Below are 25,000 nucleotides of genomic sequence, written 5' to 3'. Positions count from 1 at the left end.
TCTGTTGGATTCATCATTTGATATCTTCCTCCTCTGTGGGGGATGTTACCATTTGATGCCTTCTTCCTCTGTAAGAGGTGTTGTTTTTTGATGTCGTCAGCTGTGGGATGTTGTTTTGAATGTCGTCTTCCTCTGTGGAGGAGTATTTTGATGTCTTCCTCGGTGGGGAAGTCACACTTTGATGTCTTCTCTCTCTGTGTAGGTATCACTCAGTTATGGCTTCTTCCTCTGTGGGGGAGAGTCACCCTTGATGTCCTCATGCTGTGTGAGGGCGAATTGTCCATTGTAATACTACTGAGGCACTGGTGATAGTCATACTCATCCACAACTATCATGACGGACTATCAGGAAACACTGTATGTATAGTAATATGGCTGCCTCTAGGCTGATGAGTACTACTCTGGTCAAACACGTTTGTGTTTGAATTCTCACTTTGAACGTCACGTGACGTACTGTAACCACAGGGCCTACGTCAGCACGTTAATAGGGGATTGGGCTGAGGAACGTTACTTGGTTGTTTGACGTCACGAAGTATGGACGTTTGAGAACATCATTTGGCTGCTTGACGTCACGAAGTGTGCACGCTTGATCTCTAATACACCGCGCTCAATTTCTATCTATTCCGAGCCCCTGCACGAAGGCCGGGGTCATTCTTGAGAGAAATGGTCTCATTTGAAGTAGCAATATAAGACGTCCGTCTCCCGCTGTACTGTACGCTGAAAAAGACTTTGTAGACTGACAGAAGGTGGAAAGCGTGCTGTGCCGAGCAACGGGTTGATACTCCCTGTGACGGTGATTGATGTGCAACACTGTTCACGCTAGGCAACACTCCATAGTAGCGTAGCGTGCAGTCATCACGCTAGACAACACTACATAGCAGCAGCATAGCAGTGCGTATGCGCCGGTCATAAGTAGAGTACACATGCGCCTGTGACCAGGGCTTCTCCTCCTGCTCTCAGCTGACCAGGAACAAACAGGGGACAGGCGAGCCAGAAAGAGAACACGAACCTGTCAATCTCACGCGATATTGATATCCATTTGAGCGACTGTGGTGGTGTTAGCGTGGTCGTTAAGCGCCTGCCTGGCCACGCTCTTTACCGTTTCTCGCTGAATGGTTGTGTACTGTGGACTGCATGATGCCACACTCACACACTCTCACACACTCACACACACTCACTTGTATGTTACGAGTTCAGCAAGTTAGTCATCAGCTGAGAACTTTGTGTGCACTCACCTATTTGTACTTACCTGTTTGTGTTTGCGGGAGTTGAGCTCTGGCTCTTTGGTCCCGCCTCTCAACTGTCACTCAACTGGTGTACAGGTTCCTGAGCCTACTGGGCTCTATCATATCTACACTTGAAACTGTGTATGGAGTCAGCCTCCACCACATCACTTCCTAATGCATTCCATCCGTTAACTACTCTGACACTGAAAAAGTTCCTTCTAACGTCCCTGTGGCTCATTTGGGTACTCAGTTTCCACCTGTGTCCCCTTGTTCGCGTCCCACCAGTGTTGAATAGTTTTTCCTTGTCTACCCGGTCGATTCCCCTGAGGATTTTGTAGGTTGTGATCATGTCTCCCCTTACTCTTCTGTCTTCCAGTGTCGTAAGGTGCATTTCCCGCAGCCTTTCCTCGTAACTCATGCCTCTTAGTTCTGGGACTAGTCTAGTGGCATACCTTTGGGCTTTTTCCAGCTTTCTCTTGTGCTTGACAAGGTACGGGCTCCATGCTGGGGCCGCATACTCCAGGATTGGTCTTACATATGTGGTGTACAAGGTTCTGAATGATATATATATCATTCATATCCTGTCCTCATATCCCAGCATATCCTGTCCTCATATCCCAGCATATCCTGTCCTCACATCCCAGCATATCCTGTCCTCATATCCCAGCATATCCTGTCCTCACATCCCAGCATATCCTGTCCTTATATCCCAGCATATCCTGTCCTCGTATCCCAGCATATCCTGTCCTTATATCCCAGCATATCCTGTCCTTATATCCCAACATATCCTGTCCTTATATCCCACTATATCCTGTCTTCATATCCCAGCATATCCTGTCCTTATATCCCAGCGTATCCTGTCCTTATATCCCAACATATCCTGTGCTTATATCCCAACATATCCTGTCCTTATAACCCAATATATCCTGTCCTTATATCCCAACATATCCTGTCCTTATATCCCAACATATCCTGTCCTCATATCCCAGCATATCCTGTCCTTATATCCCAACATATCCTGTGCTCATATCCCAACATATCCTGTCCTTATAACCCAACATATCCTGTCCTTATATCCCAACATATCCTGTCCTCATATCCCAGCATATCCTGTCCTAATATATCTTCCACGTGTAATATAGTCACACTGGCTTATAATTGAGTGATTTGACAACATGGTGTCAAAGACGCTGTTACAGATGACACCTAGTTCACCTGACAAGTTAATAGTGGCTTTGGCTTTGACACGGAGTATTTTATGAATGGCAAACACGGTGATTCTCTGAACGTTGTGAATGGTTGCGTCATGAATGGTAGTAAACATGAATGAGACAACTGAGGTATGCTGACTTTATGAATGAGTGGTAGTACTACGTACAACTATTGTCAACTGTTTTTGTTCAATTAACTGTAGTACACACGAGAGTCGCCATTGTTGAGGGCGATGTTATGGTAATTTTGTTTTGTTAATGGTGGTTTAAACTAATTGAGGGAGGAAAGTGTCAGCTTATGAATAACAACATCATTGAGTCAATAGATGATATATTTTGGTGTTCAGAAATAATGTTCAGGATCTGGATCAGGATTTGTACATTATGTTTATTATTCTAAGTGTGTATGTGTGTGTGTGTGTGTGTGTGTGTGTGTGTGTGTGTGTGTGTGTGTGTGTGTGTGTGTGTGTGTGTGTGTGTATGTGTGTGTGTGTGTGTGTGCGTTTGTGTGTGTACTCACCTAGTTGTGTTTGCAGGGGTTGAGCTCTGGCTCTTTGGTCCCGCCTCTCAACCGTGTATGTGTATGTGTGTATGTGTGTGTGTGTGTGTGAGTGTGTATGTGTGTGTGTGTGTGTATGTGTGTGTGTGTGTGTGTGTGTGTGTGTGTGTGTGTGTGTGTGTGTGTGTGTGTGTGTGTGTGTGTGTGTGTGTGTTCCTGGCGGGATATGGGATAAACTTAGCCAACTTTGCGGACGCTGTGGGTGATGTTCCTCCCCTGTCTAGTAAGTTAGGGCAAGTCCCGTGGAGCGACTGGATGGCGCCTGGCCTGAGCAGTCACACGACCCATGCGCCGGGGAGCCTGCTTCACCTCTCACACGGTCGGCATGCCTCATTTGTTCTGGTTTATGGGGCTAGGCTGCCCACTTAACATCTATTTCAACACACACACACACACACCTGCCTACGTGAGACCAGTCGTTGAGTATGCAGCCCCATCATGGAGCCCCGTCCCCCACCTAAAGAAACATATTTGGAAACTAGAAAAGGTTCAACAATTTGCGACGAGGCTCGTCCGGAGTTGCGTGGGATAGGATATGAAGAGCGACTAAAGGAACTGAATCTGGCGACGTTAGAAAAAAGGAGGGAGCGGGGAGATATGATAGCAGCATACAAAATACTTGATTGACAGAGTGTACATAGACGAAATGTTCACACGGAATATCAAGTCAACGAGAGGACATGGGTGGAAGCTGGAAACTCAGATGAGTCACAGAGATGTTAGAAAATGTTCTCTTACCGTGAGAGTAGTGGGGGCAACGGAATGCGCTTAAGGAACAGGTTGTGGAAGCAAATACTATTCATAATTTTAAAACTAGATATGATAGGGAAATGGGACAGGAGTCATTGCTGTAAACAACCGGCGGCTAGAAAGGCGGGATCCAAGAGTCAGCGCTCGATCCTGCAGGCACAAATAGGTGCGTACACAATGTTTACATTCTGGAACAGATGAACGAGAGAACATAATTGGAAACTGGAAACAGAAATGACTCACAGGGATATAAGAAAGCTTTTTAGTCTATGAGTCGTAAATAAGTGGAGCGGACTAGATGAAAAAGTTATCGATGCCAATTCTATACACAACTTAAAATGTAAATATAAGAAAAACTAGTGAAATGAGTCACTGTATTAAGGTACTGGGGAGCCGGTCGGCCGAGCGGACAGCACGCTGGACTTGTGATCCTGTGGTCCCGGGTTCGATCCCAGGCGCCGGCGAGAAACAATGAGCAGAGTTTCTTTCACCCTATGCCCCTGTTACCTAGCAGTAAAATAGGTAGCTGGGTGTTAGTCAGCTGTCACTGGCTGCTTCCTGGGGGTGGAGGCCTGGTCGAAGACCGGGCCGCGGGGACACTAAAGCCCCGAAATCATCTCAAGATAACCTATAATGATTATGGAAAGGCGGGGCTTAGGAGCAGATGGTCGACCCTTCAAGCACAAAGAGGTGAGTGTAGTACACATGTGTGAGTGTCTTGAGACAGTGTGAGGCACAGGACACCCTTAACACCACGTGTAGTACACACGTGTGAGTGTCTTGAGACAGTGTGAGGCACATGACACACTTAACACCACGTGTAGTACACATGTGTGAGTGTCTTGAGACAGTGTGAGGCACATGACACACTTAACACCACGTGTAGTACACATGTGTGAGTGTCTTGAGACAGTGTGAGGCACAGGACACCCTTAACACCACCGACACACAGGTGCCCACAAAGGTACAACTTGGAGGATGTTTAACTTCCAGTACTTCCTGTAAGCTGCACCTCCATCTAAGCCTTCACTGCCCTTATCTAAGCACTAACCCCATTTTAACTATCACCCCCTCACCCTCCCCCCCCCATTTCTCACGCGCATATACAAGCCCTCATCCCCACCTAACCTAACCATTCCTCCAATGTTAGTCCTCGACCTTATCCCAGCTTCAAACCTAATTCTTCAAGCCCCTTTCTTTCCCTCTTGCTCCCCGACAAATTACTATTCCACAAAACACAGCAGTGAGTTACTCAGAGACCCAATTACCCTAGGCCAGGGGTAGGCAACTCTTGGCACGCGTGCCAAACGTGGCACGCACACCTAAAATGATTGTCCACCCCTGTCGTAGGCTTTATATATATATATATATATATATATATATATATATATATATATATATATATATATATATATATATATATATATATATATATATATATATATATATATGCGAATGGCTGTGGAAAATAATTTCTGATTACAAATATAATTTCAATTTCCTACTCTTCTAGGCAATCAGATTGGGGATTTCTGTCTTCCTGGCTCGTTTGTCAGTACTAATGTTATCTTGAGGCTATCTTGAGATGATTTCGGGGCTTAGCTTCCCCGCGGCCCGGTCCTCAACCAGGCCTCCTATTTGTTACACATCCTCAGGAAGCAGCCCGTAGCAGCTGTCTAACTCCCAGGTACCTATTTACTGCTAGGTAACAAGGGCATCAGGGTGAAAGAAACTTTTTGCCCATTTATCTCCGCCTCCACCGGGGATCGAACCCGGAACCTCAGGACTACGAATCCGAAGCGCTGTCCACTCAGCTGTCAGGCGCCTAGGAACTGGTACACTAGTGTCTGAAACTGTCATAGTAACCACACACTCCTTAGCCAGGAGTGAGACTCCTACAGTGGTCACCCATTCAGTTACTGGCCTGTCCGAATTAAGTGCTTAACCTGAGTGACTTATGTTTGCAGCATTCATTGTTGCGTCCCGCTTAACGTATGCGTTGCGTCACGCTTTTAGCGTCCATTGTTGCGTCCTGCTCACACCATCCACTGCGTCACGCCCCTAGCATCCACTGCGTCACGCCCCTAGCATCCACTGCGTCACGCCCCTAGCATCCACTGCGTCACGCCCCTAGCATCCACTGCGTCACGCCCCTAGCATCCACTGCGTCACGCCCCTAGCATCCACTGCGTCACGCTCCTAGCATCCACTCCGTCACGCCCCTAGCATCCACTGCGTCACGCCCCTAGCATCCAGTGCGTCACGCCCCTAGCATCCAGTGCGTCACGCCCCTAGCATCCACTGAGTCACGCCCCTAGCATCCACTGCGTCACGCCCCTAGCATCCACTGCGTCACGCCCCTAGCATCCACTGCGTCACGCCCCTAGCATCCACTGCGTCACGCCTCTAGCATCCACTGCGTCACACCCCTAGCATCCACTGCGTCACACCCCTAGCATCCAGTGCGTCACGCTCCTAGCATCGACTGCGTCACGCCCCTAGCATCCACTGCGTCACGCTCCTAGCATCCACTGCGTCACGCCCATAGCATCCACTGCGTCACGCCCCTAGCATCCACTGCGTCACGCCCCTAGCATCCACTGAGTCACGCCCCTACCATCCACTGCGTCACGCTCCTAGCATCCAGTGCGTCACGCTCCTAGCATCCACTGCGTCACGCCCCTAGCATCCACTGCGTCACGCCCCTAGCATCCACTGCGTCACGCCCCTAGCATCCACTGCGTCACGCCCCTAGCATCCACTGCGTCACGCCCCTAGCATCCACTGCGTCACGCCCCTAGCATCCACTGCGTCACGCCCCTAGCATCCACTGCGTCACGCCCCTAGCATCCAGTGCGTCACGCCCCTAGCATCCAGTGCGTCACACCCCTAGCATCCAGTGCGTCACGCTCCTAGCATCCACTGCGTCACACAAATCCCAGCAAGGAAAGCTAATCAGCAGCAACGATCAACAATATTGCAATACTCTACACGTCACAAAAGCAAGCCTAAGGCCGCTCCCAGCGCCCCCTGCGACACCTCCCAGCGCCCCCTGCGACACCTCCCAGCGCCCCCTGCGACACCTCCCAGCGCCCCCTGCGACACCTCCCAGCGCCCCCTGCGACACCTCCCAGCGCCCCCTGCGACACCTCCCAGCGCCCCCTGCGACACCTCCCAGCGCCCCCTGCGACACCTCCCAGCACCCCCTGCGACACCTCCCAGCGCCCCCTGCGACACCTCCCAGCGCCCCCTGCGACACCCCCCAGCGCCCCCTGCGACACCTCCCAGCGCCCCCTGCGACACCTCCCAGCGCCCCCTGCGACACCTCCCAGCGCCCCCTGCGACACCTCCCAGCGCCCCCTGCGACACCTCCCAGCGCCCCCTGCGACACCTCCCAGCGCCCCCTGCGACACCTCCCAGCGCCCCCTGCGACACCTCCCAGCACCAGACATTTCATAACGGGCTGTCTCATGATGTAACGTTTTCTCTCTATCTCGCTTCTGGTTTTTTTTTTAACTAAGACTAGGGATCATAAGGGCTCTCAAATGACGCGCCTGGTGAAACTGCAAGCAAGAGCTGTTATGCTACCTGAGTTCATCTGAAATCTGCTGCTAAAAACTCATGTATTTCATGAGAATGTACTTTGACACTCACTCTCACATAGGAAACAACCATAAAGGAATTATCATATAAGGAACCAGGTGAAACTGCAAGCAAGAGCTGTTATGCTACCTCAGCTTAGTTGAAACCAACTCCTAGAAGCCCATATATTTCCTGAGCCTGTTATATGCATCAGTAACAATAAGCTTTATTCATTAAGAACATTAGGTAAGAATGATATAAGGAAGAGAATGAGCCTGTAGCCAGCTGTGTGCCAGAGCCTTCAGGTGGTCAGGTGACCTGACCTCCCGTGTGTCATCCTGTTTGGTCATCAAGTTCCAGATGAGAGTCACCCTCGGAGTGATGGAGTGATGTTCTTGAGAATGGCGCTTCCAGCATGAGACTGTTGAAGGGTGACTGTTGAAGGGTGACTGTTGAAGGGTGACTGTTGAAGGGTGACACTGACGGGTGACACTGGCGGGTGACACTGACGGGTGACACTGGCGGGTGACACTGACGGGTGACACTGGCGGGTGACACTGACGGGTGACACTGGCGGGTGACACTGGCGGGTGACACTGGCGGGTGACACTGGCGGGTGACACTGGCGGGTGACACTGACGGGTGACACTGGCGGGTGACACGTTACAAAGAAGAGACATGACGAAGAAGAGAGCAATAGAGAAAATAGTTTCTGTACAAAAGTGTAAGAAAATTGAGAATGAAGAAAATATAAAAGGTGGAAATGCGAATAAATGGAATAGTGAAGTATAAAAGTACCTGATATCATCAGTAGGGACCTGATATCATCAGTAGGGACCTGATATCATCGGTGAGTACTATATATGAACGGTGGGTACCAGATTTCAACGGTGGGTATCTGATATCAAGAGATACCAGATATCACCGGGAGTACCAGATATCAACGGAGGTACAAGATATCAGCGAGGGTGCCAGATATCAACAGGGGCCGGGTACCTGATATCATTGGGGTACCATATATCAACGAGGTACCAGATATCAACCAGATTACCAGATGTCAACGGGGCACCAGATATCAACAAGGAGTACAAGATATCAACTGAGGGGTACAAGATATTAACGGAGGGTGTTAGATATCATCAGGAGGTACCAGATGTCGACAGAGATGCCAAACATCAACAGGAGGTACCCCAGATATCAACAGGAAGTACCAGATATCAATACGAAGTATCAAATATCCTCACGGGGTAACCAGATATCAACAAGGGGGGTTGCCAGATATCAACAGGGGGTTACCAGATATCAATACGCGGGGTAGCCAGATATCAACGAACTTGTTGCTATAGATAATATATACAATCAAATTATTTTTCTGGCCTCCATTAGTGACTGTGATATCCTACTCAGACTCAATAAAGACTCCCAGAATAGTTCTAATCAATAAGGAATCTCAAAATAGCTTTAAACAATAAAGCCTCACAGAATGCCCTTGATCCCAGAATAACCCTAATCAATAAAGAATCCCAGAATAGTTCTAATCGACAAGGAATCCCAGAACAGTCTTGATCAATAAAAAAAAATCCCAGAATAGTTCTAATCAATACGGAATCCCGGAAAAGCCCTAATCAATAAAGAATCTTTGAATGAAATATACACATTAAAATTCGGCTAAAAGAATCAATTCAGCATCTAATTCAATAAAGGACATGTAATACAATAAAGGTCATGTAATACAATAAAGGTCATGTAATACAATAAAGGACATGTAATACAATAAAGGTCATGTAATACAATAAAGGACATGTAATACAATACAGGACATGTAATACAATAAAGGACATGTAATACAATAAAGGACATGTAATACAATAAAGGACATGTAATACAATACAGGACATGTAATACAATAAAGGACATGTAATACAATAAAGGACATGTAATACAATAAAGGACATGTAATACAATAAAGGTCATGTAATACAATAAAGGACATGTAATACAATACAGGACATGTAATACAATAAAGGTCATGTAATACAATAAAGGACATGTAATACAATAAAGGACATGTAATACAATAAAGGTCATGTAATACAATAAAGGACATGTAATGTCTCTAATCAACACCAGTCTGGTGTCTATAGTAACTAAGATCAGAAAAGCTATAAAATCGCTTGAATTTACATAGGTCATGAAGGGATGATTTGCAGTGTATTATAATTTACAATGTTCACGAAGGGGATGATTTGCAGTGTATTATAATTTACAATGTTCACGAAGGGATGATTTACAGTGTATTATAATTTACAATGTTCACGAAGGGGATGATTTGCAGTGTATTATAATTTACAATGTTCACGAAGGGATGATTTGCAGTGTATTATAATTTACAATGTTCACGAAGGGATGATTTACAGTGTATTATAATTTACAATGTTCACGAAGGGATGATTTACAGTGTATTATAATTTACAATGTTCACGAAGGGATGATTTACAGTGTATTATAATTTACAAAGCTCTCGCAAATGTTCCCATAAAAGGTTTGATAATATTCGAGAATTATATTTATAAGAAGTTTTTGCAAATGACTAAATATTACAAAACAGTTTCAATACCTAAGGCTTTGTAAAGTCTGACTTTTCAAATTTCGAGACTTAAGAAACGCGAGTAATTACTCAAGACAGAATAGAGCAGGAAAAGCCCAAACCATTTCACATATACTTTAACCACTAATTTACAAATTGCTAAATTATGTTCTCAAATATGTACACTGAAATAATAATTATAATAATAATAATAATAAAAATAAAAACGTGTTTGGTTGTGCTTATCCTACTAGAAAATTAGTTTTTAATCCTAGCGTAAGATGATGTTTTTATTAGGATAAAAACATCATCTAAGATGATGTTTTTATCCTAGTGGAAGACCGAACGTTCCTTAATAGAAAATGGTCCTTGCTTGCCAGAAACAGACAGGTTTAAGCCGATAACTGATGTGTAACACAGCGATATTATCTGTGGCGGGTAGATGAGAATGAGTTTACAAGAGAGGAATACCTCGCTACTCACTGTATACACTGTTTACTTTAGTTGTGACCGATGCTCAAGACTAATGTAAACTTACTGGCTAGTCAAGGAGCTATTGTGTCCTTAATACTCCTCCAGATGTTGATCTGAAGACCCGACACCAGCCTGAGAGAGAGTTTTAAGACAGGTTTGAGGTTGTTGTCTGATATCTCAGACAGGCAATCATCCAACTGGTTATAATCGATAGATTCGTTTGTCTATTAGTCTCCCTGTTTCATGGTAATGCGTTCGTCTTTCTGTGTTCCATTTACCTTCCCATCTTCCTCCTCTCCTCCCTACCTCCTTCTCTACCAAGCCCTCTCACCATTCTCCTTCCTTAACCTAACCTAACCTAACCAAACTTAGCCTAACTTGGCATAACCTATCCTTCCTCAATGTAACCTAACGTAAACTAACCTAACTTAAGCTTACAATTTACTCTTCTCCCAATCGTTCACAGACAAGACTTGCTGTGTTGATATCCATATATTTCTTATTGATCCACGAACATTTTCACATATATTGTTGCACTACGTTACGACTATTTCTGGATTTGAAGGTTAACCCGGTGTGTGTGTGTGTGTGTGTGTGTGTGTGTGTGTGTGTGTGTGTGTGTGTGTGTGTGTGTGTGTGTGTGTGTGTACTCACCTATTTGTACTCACCTATTTGTGCTTGCGGGGGTTGAGCTTTGGCTCTTTGGTCCCGCCTCTCAACTGTCAATCAACTGGTGTACAGATTCCTGAGCCTACTGGGCTCCATCATATCTACATTTAAAACTGTGTATGGAGTCAGCCTCCACCACATCACTGCCTAATGCATTCCATCCGTTAACTACTCTGACACTAAAAAAGTTCCTTCTAACGTCTCTGTGGCTCATGTGAGTACTCAGTTTCCACCTGTGTCCCCTTGTTCGCGTCCCACCAGTGTTGAATAGTTTATCCTTGTTTACCCGGTCGATTCCTCTGAGGATTTTGTAGGTTGTGATCATGTCTCCCCTTACTCTTCTGTCTTCCAGTGTCGTAAGGTGCATTTCCCGCAGCCTTTCCTCGTAACTCATGCCTCTTAGTTCTGGGACTAGTCTAGTGGCATACCTTTGGACTTTTTCCAGCTTCGTCTTGTGCTTGACAAGGTACGGGCTCCATGCTGGGGCCGCATACTCCAGGATTGGTCTTACATATGTGGTGTACAAGATTCTGAATGATTCCTTACACAGGTTCCTGAACGCTGTTCTGATGTTAGCCAGCCTCGCATATGCCGCAGACGTTATTCTTTTTATGTGGGCTTCAGGAGACAGGTTTGGTGTGATATCAACTCCTAGATCTTTCTCTCTGTTCGTTTCATTAAGTACTTCATCTCCTATTCTGTATCCTGTGTTTGGCCTCCTATTTCCACCACCTAGTTTCATTACTTTGCATTTACTCGGGTTGAACTTCAACAGCCATTTGTTGGACCATTCACTCAGTCTGTCTAGGTCATCTTGTAGCCTCCTACTATAGTCCTCAGTTTCAATCCTCCTCATAATTTTTGCATCATCGGCAAACATTGAGAGAAACGATTCTATACCTTCTGGAAGATCATTTACATATATCAGAAACAGTATAGGTCCAAGGACTGACCCCTGCGGTACTCCACTCGTAACGTCTCGCCAATCTGAGACCTCACCCCTCACACTGACTCGTTGTCTCCTGTTACTTAGGTATTCCTGTATCCAACGGAGTACCTTCCCTTTCACTCCAGCCTGCATCTCCAGTTTTTTCACTAGCCTCTTGTGTGGCACTGTGTCAAAGGCTTTCTGACAATCCAAAAATATGCAGTCTGCCCATCCTTCTCTTTCTTGCCTTATTTTTGTTGCCTGGTCGTAGAATTCAAGTAACCCTGTGAGGCAGGACCTGCCATCCCTGAATCCATGTTGATGCTGTGTTACAAAGTTCTTTCGCTCCAGATGTTCCACTAGCTTTCTTCGCACAATCTTCTCCATCAACTTGCATGGTATGCAGGTTAGGGACACTGGTCTGTAATTCAGTGCCTCCTGTCTATCCCCTTTCTTGAATATCGGGACTACGTTAGCTGCTTTCCAAATTTCTGGCAGTTCCCCTGTTGCCAGTGATTTGTTATACACCATGGAGAGCGGGAGGCACAGTTCTTCTGCTCCTTCCTTTAGTATCCAAGGGGAGATTGTGTGTGTGTGTGTGTGTGTGTGTGTGTGTGTGTGTGTGTGTGTGTGTGTGTGTGTGTGGATGTGTGTGTGTGTGTGTGTGTGTGTGTGTGTGTGTGTGTGTGTGTGTGTGTGTGTGGATGTGTGTGTGTGTGTGTGTGTGTGTGTGTGTGTGTGTGTGTGTGTGTGTGTGTGTGTGTGTGTGTGTGTGTGTGTGTGTGTGTGTGTGTGGATGTGTGTGTGTGTGTGTGTGTGTGTGTGTGTGTGTGTGTGTGTGTGTGTGTGTGTGTGTGTGTGTGTGTGTGTGTGTGTGTGTGTTTGTGTGTGTGTGTGTGTGTGTGGATGTGTGTGTGTGGATGTGTGTGTGTGTGTGTGTGTGTGTGTGTGTGTGTGTGTGTGTGTGTGTGTGTGTGTGTGTGTGTGTGTGTGTGTGTGTCAACAGGATGGAACAAGTTATTAGCTCTTGGACCCCGCCTTTCCAACAGTCGGTTGTCTAATGTATTGACTCCAGACTAATATTTCTCCATTATATCTAGAGTACATATTTTTCTCTAACACCCACAGACACACACACACACGGATACATGTGTATCCATCTCCCAGGAATGTATTTACTGTTAGGTGAGATCTGTCTCCCTCTCCCTCCTCCTCTCTCTCTCTCTCCCCCCTCTCTCTCTCCTTCCCCAGACCAAAAACAAATAATGTAACCACTAAGGAGAAGATACCTTTCATCTTACCTCAAGCTTCTATTCAAATCCCCATGCCAATCAAAACAATCAATACGCGCTTTTGGCAATACCGAGAGAGAGAGAGAGAGAGAGAGAGAGAGAGAGAGAGAGAGAGAGAGAGAGAGAGAGAGAGAGAGAGAGAGAGAGAGAGAGAGAGAGAGAGAGGGAGAGAGAGAGAGAGAGAGAGAGAGAGAGAGAGAGAGAGAGAGAGAGAGAGAGAGAGAGAGAGAGAGAGAGAGAGAGAGAGAGAGAGAGAGAGAGAGCGTATTTCACTCTGGGGTAGGTGTTGTACACTCTGGGGGCGTCTCTCTACACCTAAGGCCCACCTGGAGAAGTTCCCTTTAAAAATATTGCCAGTAAACACAGCTGTGTGTCTGAGGTTTGCCATGAGTGGCAACAATTGTTCTCTATTGCCATTCTCTGCTCACCCATTTTTTTGCGGTAGCCTCAAAATAGAACAGAGGTTGTTTTTTTGTGTTTTTTTTCTTTTCCCATTTTCTCTGCCTCTAGCGTTTATGTATATTTTTTTGTTTTTTTTTTGTTTCGAGTGTGAATGAGGGAATGAGAATATTAAATATGCGGGAGATAGTGATAGAATTAAGGCCTTGTCTTAGAGTGGCATATTAAAATCAAATTCCTCGATTGTTTATTTAAAATCAATTTTCTTTACCGTCCATATAGAGTTCACGTATCACATGGCATTAGTTAATAAAGATAAAATCACAAAACATCGCCGAAACCTCCTAAATTGGAAGCTTAGAGATCAACGTAACAATGAGTTGATTATTCGAGTATTTCGCGAGATTCGGACGAATGTTCTGACGTCACAGGGCGGGTCCAGCCAAAACTGGTGCGTGACCCGATATGGCGGATTGTCTCATTACGTATCGTCTTGCTTCCCTCCACAGCGCTGCGGTCACGCCCGGGGGGGGGCTGAGGGAGGGGTCACGCCCGGGGGGGGCTGAGGGAGGGGTCACGCCCGGGGGGGGCTGAGGGAGGGGTCACGCCCGGGGGGGGGGCTGAGGGAGGGGTCACGCCCGGGGGGGGGCTGAGGGAGGGGTCACGCCCGGGGGGGGGGCTGAGGGAGGGGTCACGCCCGGGGGGGGGGGCTGAGGGAGGGGTCATGCCCGGGGGGGGGCTGAGGGAGGGGTCACGCCCGGGGGGGGGGCTGAGGGAGGGGTCACGCCCGGGGGGGGGCTGAGGGAGGGGTCACGCCCGGGGGGGGGCTGAGGGAGGGGTCATGCCCGGGGGGGGGCTGAGGGAGGGGTCACGCCCGGGGGGGCTGAGGGAGGGGTCATGCCCGGGGGGGGGCTGAGGGAGGGGTCACGCCCGGGGGGGGCTGAGGGAGGGGTCACGCCCGGGGGGTGGCTGAGGGAGGGGTCACGCCCGGGGGGGGGCTGAGGGAGGGGTCACGCCCGGGGGGGGCTGAGGGAGGGGCTGAGGGAGGGGTCACGCCCCTACAGGGTTGAGGGGGGGCGGGGGGTTAAGGCTTCATCAGAGCCTGGTGATCTAGTGTATATTGAGTGAACATTACTGGCGCTGCTCGCCCAGTGATTAGGGGAAGACAAGGCAAGTGGTGTACCTTGTCTCAGGTCTGCTGTGTGGTCCTCTCTGTACGTAGCTCTGTACGTGGCTGGCCTCTGTGTGTACGTGGCTGGTCTGTCTGTAGGTGGCTGGCATCTGTGTACGTGGCTCTGTACGTGGCTGGCATCTGTGTACGTGGCTGGTCTGTGTACGTGGCTGGCCTGTGTGTACGTGGCTGGTCTTTGTGTACGTGGCTGGCCTGTGTGTACGTGGCTGGTCTGTGTGTAGCTGGCTGGCCCCTGTGTACGTGGCTCTGTACGTGGCTGGCCTCTGTGTACGTGGCAGGTCCCTGTGTACGTGGCTGGCCTGTGTGTACGTTTTAACATACATGTATATATGTAGAGACAATAAGGTCAGAGATTACTACATACAAAATCGACGATTATAAAGGTGGGGTCCAAGAGCTAACACCTCAGTCCTGCAGGCACAAGTATAGTTTAGACACACACACACACACACACACACACACACACACACACACACACACACACACACACACACACACACAAACACACACACACACACACACACACACACACACACACACACACACACACACACACACAGTGTATAAGGGAATATCGAAGCAACAAGAAACAGCGAGTAACGGTGAGGGGGGAGACATTAGAGTGACAAGATGTCGCCAGCGAAGTCCCACAGGGCTCTGTACTTGGACCCCTCCTGTTTCTAATATATGTAAACGATCTTTCAGAGGGTGTAGATTCATTCCTTTCAATGTTTGCTGATGATGTAACAATTATGAGAAGAATCAAGACAGATGAAGATAGACAGAGACTACAGGATGACCTGAACAAACTAGAGGAATGGTCTAGAAAATGGCTGCTAAAGTTTAACTCAGGAAAGTGTAAGGTAATGAAATTAGGTGAAGGGAGCAGGAGGCCCAACATAACCCCGAAAAATATGGGGGTTGATATAACACCGAATCTGTCCCCAGAGGCCCACATCAAAACGATATCATCAGCGGCATATACTAGACTGGCCAACATAAGAACTGCCTTTAGAAACTTGTGTAAGGAATCATTCAGAACCCTGTATACCACTTATATCAGATCAATCCTGGAATATGCAGCTCCAGCCTGGAGTCCATACCTAGTTAAACACAAAACAAAATTTGAGAAGGTTCAGCGGTATGTCACCAGACTCGTCCCGGAACGAGAGGTATGAGCTACGAGGAAAGGCTAAGGGAGCTGAACCTCACGTCCCTGGAAGACAGAAGAGTAAGGGGAGACATGATAACCACTTACGAAATTCTCAAGAGGAATTGACAGGGTGGATAAGGATAAACTTTTTAACACGGGTGGTACGCGAACAAGGGGACACAGGTGGAAACTGAGTACCCAAATGAGCCACAGGGACGTTAAAAAACCGTTTTCAGTGTCAGAGTAGTTAACAGGTGGAATGCATTAGGCAGTGATGTGGTGGAGGCTGACTCCATACACAGTTTCAAATGTAGATATGATAGAGCCCAGTAGGCTCAGGAATCTGTACACCAGTTGATTGACAGTTGAGAGCCGGGACCAAAGAGCCAGAGCTCAACCCCCGCAAGCACAACTAAGTCAGTACACACAGGGCTTGGGTTCTATTCCCGACCGAGGCCGAAGTTCTATATATACGTGTTGTAATAATTATCTGATGCATATATATAGACCTGTTCCATATATACCTGTTGTATATATGTAGACCTGTTGTACATACATATACCTGTTGCACATATACCATTCGTAATAAAAATGATCAAATACAATGTGTCTGAAATGCGTATTAATGTAATACATCACATAATATAGGAAACATTTAGCCCATAGCCTCAAGCATCACACATTGTTCCCCTGAGACTGAGAATGGTAGTGACGCCAAGCTTGTAGTCATGTACCATTGTACCGTGATTGTGGTGAACCACTGACGTACCGTGGGACCCTAGGTGCGAACCACTGTACCGTGGGACCCTAGTTGTGAACCACTGACGTACCGTGGGACCCTAGTTGTGAACCACTGGTGTACCGTGGGACCCTAGTTGTGAACCACTGGTGTACCGTGGGACCTCTTTGTGTGAACCACTGGTGTACCGTGGGACCCTAGTTGTGAACCACTGGTGTACCGTGGGACCCTAGTTGTGAACCACTGGTGTACCGTGGGACCCTAGTTGTGAACCACTGGTGTTCCGTGGGACCCTAGGTGTGAACCACTGGTGTACCGTGGGACCCTAGTTGTGAACCACTGATGTACCGTGGGACCCCTAGGTGTGAACCACTGACGTACCGTGGGACCCTAGGTGCGAACCACTGTACCGTGGGACCCTAGTTGTGAACCACTGACGTACCGTGGGACCCTAGTTGTGAACCACTGGTGTACCGTGGGACCCTAGGTGTGAACCACTGGTGTTCCGTGGGACCCTAGGTGTGAACCACTGGTGTACCGTGGGACCCTAGGTGTGAACCACTGGTGTTCCGTGGGACCCTAGGTGTGAACCACTGGTGTACCGTGGGACCCTAGGTGTGAACCACTGGTGTTCCGTGGGACCCTAGGTGTGAACCACTGTACCGTGGGACCCTAGTTGTGAACCACTGACGTACCGTGGGACCCTAGTTGTGAACCACTGGTGTACCGTGGGACCCTAGTTGTGAACCACTGGTGTACCGTGGGACCCTAGGTGTGAACCACTGGTGTACCGTGGGACCCTAGTTGTGAACCACTGGTGTACCGTGGGACCCCTAGGTGTGAACCACTGGTGTACCGTGGGACCCTAGGTGTGAACCACTGGTGTACCGTGGGACCCCTAGGTGTGAACCACTGGTGTACCGTGGGACCCTAGGTGTGAACCACTGTACCGTGGGACCCTAGGTGTGAACCACTGGTGTACCGTGGGACCCTAGGTGTGAACCACTGGTGTACCGTGGGACCCTAGGTGTGAACCACTGGTGTACCGTGGGACCCTAGGTGTGAACCACTGTACCGTGGGACCCTAGGTGTGAACCACTGGTGTACCGTGGGACCCCTAGGTGTGAACCACTGGTGTACCGTGGGACCCTAGGTGTGAACCACTGGTGTACCGTGGGACCCTAGGTGTGAACCACTGGTGTACCGTGGGACCCTAGGTGTGAACCACTGGTGTACCGTGGGACCCTAGGTGTGAACCACTGTACCGTGGGACCCCTAGGTGTGAACCACTGGTGTACCGTGGGACCCTAGGTGTGAACCACTGGTGTACCGTGGGACCCTAGGTGTGAACCACTGGTGTACCGTGGGACCCCTAGGTGTGAACCACTGGTGTACCGTGGGACCCTAGGTGTGAACCACTGGTGTACCGTGGGACCCTAGGTGTGAACCACTGGTGTACCGTGGGACCCTCCACCATTCATGGTACCATGGGACCGAAGATGTACCACTGTGACATTAGTGGCGGGAGTCGAAGCCTCAATTATTAAGACCACCTTACACCCGCCCCAAAAGACAAGAGGGGGTAGAAATACAGAGAGAGAGAGAGAGAGAGAGAGAGAGAGAGAGAGAGAGAGAGAGAGAGAGAGAGAGAGAGAGAGAGAGAGAGAGAGAGAGAGAGAGAGAGAGAGAGAGAGAGAGAGAGAGAGAGAGAGAGAGAGAGAGAGAGAGAGAGAGAGAGAGAGAGAGAGAGAGAGAGAGAGAGAGAGAGAGAGAGAGAGAGAGAGGGAGACAGAGAGAGAGAGAAAGAGAGAGAGAGAGAGAGAGAGAGAGAGAGAGAGAGGGAGACAGAGAGAGAGAGAAAGAGAGAGAGAGAGAGAGAGAGGGAGACAGAGAGAGAGACAGATAACCAGTAACTATCCAGCGGGGGGATAGGAGGATAGGAGGGGGAAAGGCATCCTAGCCTCGTCACATATCAAAGGCTGGCTCCAACTCGGGGTCAAGTTTCCAAGAGTCATTTTATCCTGCAATAACGCATCGCACTTTGACCTTCCCTCCCCCCCCCCCTCCCCTACCCCTCCTCCTGCCCCCCCCCCACTCCTACCCCCCCCCTCCCTCAACCCTTTCATCAGCGCTGACACACTGGCAGTTGGCTCTTTTAAGTTTTAGAGAGTCACATTCCGGCAGGGAAGCGTTGCCCGCGTGGGATGGGGAATGGGGTCAGATATTACAACAGGAATGGGGAGATGAGGAGACACAGAAAATGGGAAAGGGCAGGAAGGTAATTGTGTAACGGAATGGGGGGGTGGATAGGTGATGACAGGAAATGGGAAGGGTTTTTGGATGGTGAGACGGAATATGGAATGGATCGAATGGGGAATGATGAAATGTGATGGTGAGGGTGTGGGCTAGGGAGTGTAAATAGGGAATAAGTTTAAGGAGATGGGAATAGGGGGGGGGAGGGAGTGAGGAATGGAAAATCATAATGAAAATCTGGAGAAAGTAGAGAGGGGGCAAGGAACGTGGAATGAGAGAGATGGGAAAGTCTCTCCCACTCTCCCAAATGAGTGGGAGAGATTGAGAGCAAGTGACAGATGGGAAAGAAATGAGGGAAATATAATCTGTGCAGCAGTTGGCACTCTGACCTGTGCAGCAGTTGGCACTCTGACCTGTGCAGCAATTGGCACTCTTACCTGTGCAGCAGTTGGCACTCTGTGCTGTGCAGCAGTTGGCACTCTGACCTGTGCAGCAGTTGGCACTCTGACCTGTGCAGCAGTTGGCACTCTGACCTGTGCAGCAGTTGGCACTCTGACCTGTGCAGCAGATGGCACTCTGACCTGTGCAGCAGTTGGCACTCTGACCTGTGCAGCAGTTGGCACTCTGACCTGTGCAGCAGTTGGCACTGACCTGTGCAGCAGTTGGCACTGACCTGTGCAGCAGTTGGTGGCACTCTGACCTGTGCAGCAGTTGGCACTCTGACCTGTGCAGCAGTTGGCACTCTGACCTGTGCAGCAGATGGCACTCTGACCTGTGCAGCAGTTGGCACTGACCTGTGCAGCAGTTGGTGGCACTCTGACCTGTGCAGCAGTTGGCACTGACCTGTGCAGCAGTTGGTGGCACTCTGACCTGTGCAGCAGTTGGCACTGACCTGTGCAGCAGTTGGCACTCTGACCTGTGCAGCAGTTGGCACTGACCTGTGCAGCAATTGGCACTGACCTGTGCAGCAGTTGGCACTCTGACCTGTGCAACAGTTGGCACTCTGATATGTGCAGCAGTTGGTGGCACTCTGACCTGTGCAGCAGTTGGCACTCTGACCTGTGCAGCAGATGGCACTCTGACCTGTGCAGCAGTTGGCACTCTGACCTGTGCAGCAGATGGCACTCTGACCTGTGCAGCAGATGGCACTCTGACCTGTGCAGCAGATGGCACTCTGACCTGTGCAGCTGCGCTTAATCTTGCTCGTCTCTAAACACCTGTTACAGCTGAAAGACTGTACGGTCCTGTGAAACAAACTTACGGTCCTGTAAAAGAATGTACTGGTCCTGTAAATCAGCTTAGGTTCGTGTAAACAGCCTACGGTCCCGTAAAACTGCTTACTGGCCTGTAAAATAACTTATGGTCCTGTAAAACATCTTAGGGGTCCTGTAAAACAGCTTAGGTCCTGTAAAATAGCTTACGATACCGTAACACAGCTTAGGGTCCTGTAAAACAGCTTAGGGTCCTGTAAAACAGCTTAGGGTCCTGTAAAACAGCTTAGGGTCCTGTAAAACAGCTTAGGGTCCTGTAAAACAGTCAACTGTCTTCTAAACCAATTGTTGACTCCCTTAAACAATACACGTCCTTGCATAGACAGTTAACGGTCCACTTAAACAGTTGATGGTTCTTTAAGACTCGCCTAACAGTTTCGTGAAACAGTCAACGGCTCTGAGATAAAAAAAAATGACGCTGTTTGAAACCCTTTGACAGTCCTATAAAACGTCCTGTGAAAGATAAAACACCTGTGGTAACTATCTTGGCTTCATAAATCAGTATCTATTAAAAGTATCTATTAATCAGTACTGTTAAAAGATAAAATGCCGGATAAATAGAGTACACGGTCCAATAAATTATTTCACAGTCTAGTGAAACTGGTGACAGTCCTATGAAAAGTTAAATTGAAAGATAGCAGCCATAGTTGTCTACAGTAATGAAGTAAGACAATGTATGGTCCTGTAAAATATTCTATGGTCCTGTGAAAAATATAATGGTCCTGTGAAACATTGAATGGGTCTGTATGACACATTTTTACGGTCCTGTGAAAAATTTAATGGCCTTGAGAAACATTGAATGGGCCTGTAAGACACATTTTTATGGTCCTGTGAAAAATTTAATGGTCCTGTGAAACCCTGAATGGGCCTTTAAAGCCTTTTATGGTTCACTAAAACATTTTATGAGCCTGAAAACATTTGATGGTCCAGCAAAAACAATGTATGGTTCTATATAACATTTAGATGTCCTATAAAATACCCGAAAGTCTTGTAAAACAGTGGGAAGTCCTATAACACATATAACGGTCCTGTGAAAACCTGGATGGATCTATAGAACCCTTGATGGAACTTTAAGACCCAAGACGGTCCTGTAAAACGGTAAACGGTCCTGTTAAACGGTAAACGGTCCTGTTAAACGGCAAACGGTCCTGTTAAACAATAGGTGGCAAATGACATTCACCAATTCTGTGGAGTTAAATGCGCGTAGAAAACATGAAGATGGTAAAACACGCCAAAGAAAGTCCTATATAACGTTTAACGCACTCTGAAATCTTGGACGATCTCCAAATCTTAAGATTATTCAATACGAAAGTGAATAAAGTTGTAAAATCGTATATGGTCGTGTAAAACAGTAAATAATAATCATAATAATACCTGCTATTTATACATAAATATACATGGTGTATGTTAATTTGTTTCTATTCACTGTTTAGCTGTGATATTTTGTGTTAAGACCGATAATCGCCGTAAAAATGTAGGTCCTGTGATCCAGTCATATCATAGGTGGTCATAGCATTTCATAGGAGGTCCTGTGAAACAGAAATCAGCCATTTAAACCCGCAGGTGGTCCTGTGGAACAATGTTTAGTCCTAAAAAACGGTCCTATAAACAGTAGACGGCATCATATAATTGAACAAGGTCCTGTAAAACAGTTGAATCTTTTGTGTAATAGTTTATAAAAGCCTTAAAACTGTGATGTACACAGTACACAATCCGCTGTACAGTACACAGTCCTAAAGAACAGTAAAACACAGTTCTTTAGGTCTTAAAGAAAAGAGGAAGATTACGAATTGAAATAAATTATCCATTAAAACAGTAATAGGTCGTGTAGAACACTGAATGGGTCCTGAAGAACGGTCCTGAAGAACAATATATGCCTCTCTAGAACCACAGACGCTCCTGGATAACAATAAATGATCACACGATTTTTTTTTTTTAATTTTGCCCCGAGGGGCGAGTTTATTGGGCAGCGCCACTCATCCTGTGAGTGGACACACCGCCATAGTGGCAGTATTGGGCAGCGCCACTCATCCTGTGAGTGGACACACCGCCATAGTGACAGGATTGGGCAGCGACACTCATCTTGTGAGTGGACACACCGCCATAGTGACAGTATTGGGCAGCGCCACTCATCCTGTGAGTGGACACACCGCCATAGTGACAGTATTGGGCAGCGCCACTCATCCTGTGAGTGGACACACCGCCATAGTGACAGTATTGGGCAGCGCCACTCATCCTGTGAGTGGACACACCGCCATAGTGGCAGTATTGGGCAGCGCCACTCATCCTGTGAGTGGACACACCGCCATAGTGGCAGTATTGGGCAGCGCCACTCATCCTGTGAGTGGACACACCGCCATAGTGACAGTATTGGGCAGCGCCACTCATCCTGTGAGTGGACACACCGCCATAGTGGCAGTATTGGGCAGCGCCACTCATCCTGTGAGTGGACACACCGCCATAGTGACAGTATTGGGCAGCGCCACTCATCTTGTGAGTGTACACACCGCCATAGTGACAGTATTGGGCAGCGCCACTCATCCTGTGAGTGTACACACCGCCATAGTGACAGTATTGGGCAGCGCCACTCATCCTGTGAGTGGACACACCGCCATAGTGACAGTATTGGGCAGCGCCACTCATCTTGTGAGTGTACACACCGCCATAGTGACAGTATTGGGCAGCGCCACTCAACCTGTGAGTGGACACACCGCCATAGTGGCAGTATTGGGCAGCGCCACTAATCCTGTGAGTGGACACACCGCCATAGTGACAGTATTGGGCAGCGCCACTCATCCTGTGAGTGGACACACCGCCATAGTGACAGTATTGGGCAGCGCCACTCATCCTGTGAGTGGACACACCGCCATAGTGACAGTATTGGGCAGCGCCACTCATCTTGTGAGTGGACACACCGCCATAGTGACAGTATTGGGCAGCGCCACTCAACCTGTGAGTGGACACACCGCCATAGTGGCAGTATTGGGCAGCGCCACTCATCTTGTGAGTGGACACACCGCCATAGTGACAGTATTGGGCAGCGCCACTCATCCTGTGAGTGGACACACCGCCATAGTGGCAGTATTGGGCAGCGCCACTCATCCTGTGAGTGGACACACCGCCATAGTGACAGTATTGGGCAGCGCCACTCATCTTGTGAGTGGACACACCGCCATAGTGACAGTATTGGGCAGCGCCACTCATCCTGTGAGTGGACACACCGCCATAGTGACAATATTGGGCAGCGCCACTCAACCTGTGAGTGGACACACCGCCATAGTGACAGTATTGGGCAGCGCCACTCATCCTGTGAGTGGACACACCGCCATAGTGACAGTATTGGGCAGCGCCACTCATCCTGTAAGTGGACACACCGCCATAGTGACAGTATTGGGCAGCGCCACTAATCCTGTGAGTGGACACACCGCCATAGTGACAGTATTGGGCAGCGCCACTCATCCTGTGAGTGGACACACCGCCATAGTGACAGTATTGGGCAGCGCCACTCATCCTGTGAGTGGACACACCGCCATAGTGACAGTATTGGGCAGCGCCACTCATCCTGTGAGTGGACACACCGCCATAGTGACAGTATTGGGCAGCGCCACTCATCCTGTGAGTGGACACACCGCCATAGTGACAGTATTGGGCAGCGCCACTCATCCTGTGAGTGGACACACCGCCATAGTGACAGTATTGGGCAACGCCACTCATCTTGTGAGTGGACACACCGCCATAGTGGCAGTATTGGGCAGCGCCACTCATCTTGTGAGTGGACACACCGCCATAGTGGCAGTATTGGGCAGCGCCACTCATCTTGTGAGTGGACACACCGCCATAGTGGCAGTATTGGGCAGCGCCACTCATCTTGTGAGTGGACACACCGCCATAGTGGCAGTATTGGGCAGCGCCACTCATCTTGTGAGTGGACACACCGCCATAGTGGCAGTATTGGGCAGCGCCACTCATCTTGTGAGTGGACACACCGCCATAGTGGCATGTACAACACTCCCCAATAGGAAGAAAACACGAATGTTTTATCTTTGTGCCTTATCGCTTGCTCTTGTTTCATATTTTGTGGCGTGACAATCATACGCACATTAAGAGGAGCATGAGAATATATACCTGAGTGCATGTATGTACACATATTTACTAAGCAAATCAGCACTGATATGTTATATAATCATTACCTCTGAATGGGCTGTGATCGACTGAGGTGGGATTCACCTTGTAGTTAAACGTGGGTTGATTTTCCCGTAGACTTTGCGCCAAGACGCGTTGCCTGTCATATAGATGGGATTTTATAGCATCACGTAGTTAGCTTTTTTTGACACACTGTACTCCACTTCATATAGTCTAGGGTAGCTGCACTAATGCAGATGTACCTAATGTATTAATAAAAAAAAAGTCACATAGTATAGGGAAGCAGATGTACCAAAATTTGTTAATACTAAAAATAGTTTTTGAGTATTGTAACGTTATGTATATTACCTTATGTGTGTTGTATCTTATCTTATATGTGTGTTACCCTGTGTGTGTTACTATGTATGTGTTACCATGTAAGTGGTATCATAGTGCGTCCCTTCATCAACAATCATATCTGCCTTTAAATCGACACTGTCGACTCGACAAACACTATCGGCACTTCAGTAATACCTTCCCTCCCCCCCCTCTTCCCACTCCCCCTCTAACTATTACCTCGTAAACACACCAGGT

At 48.1% G+C, this 25,000-nt stretch overlaps 1 protein-coding gene across 1 annotated transcript in view; it reads left to right on the top strand.

Moving 5' to 3' along the window:
- Positions 1-25,000, top strand: part of LOC123748309 (uncharacterized) — a 137,356-nt gene that overhangs the window by 13,622 nt on the left and 98,734 nt on the right. The gene's annotated exons all lie outside the window — the stretch shown is intronic.

Source organism: Procambarus clarkii, chromosome 31, assembly GCF_040958095.1.
Source record: "Procambarus clarkii isolate CNS0578487 chromosome 31, FALCON_Pclarkii_2.0, whole genome shotgun sequence".
NCBI lineage: Eukaryota > Metazoa > Arthropoda > Malacostraca > Decapoda > Cambaridae > Procambarus > Procambarus clarkii.
The sequence above is the reverse complement of the archived record's forward strand: the minus strand, read 5'-3'. Positions and strand labels throughout refer to the sequence as shown.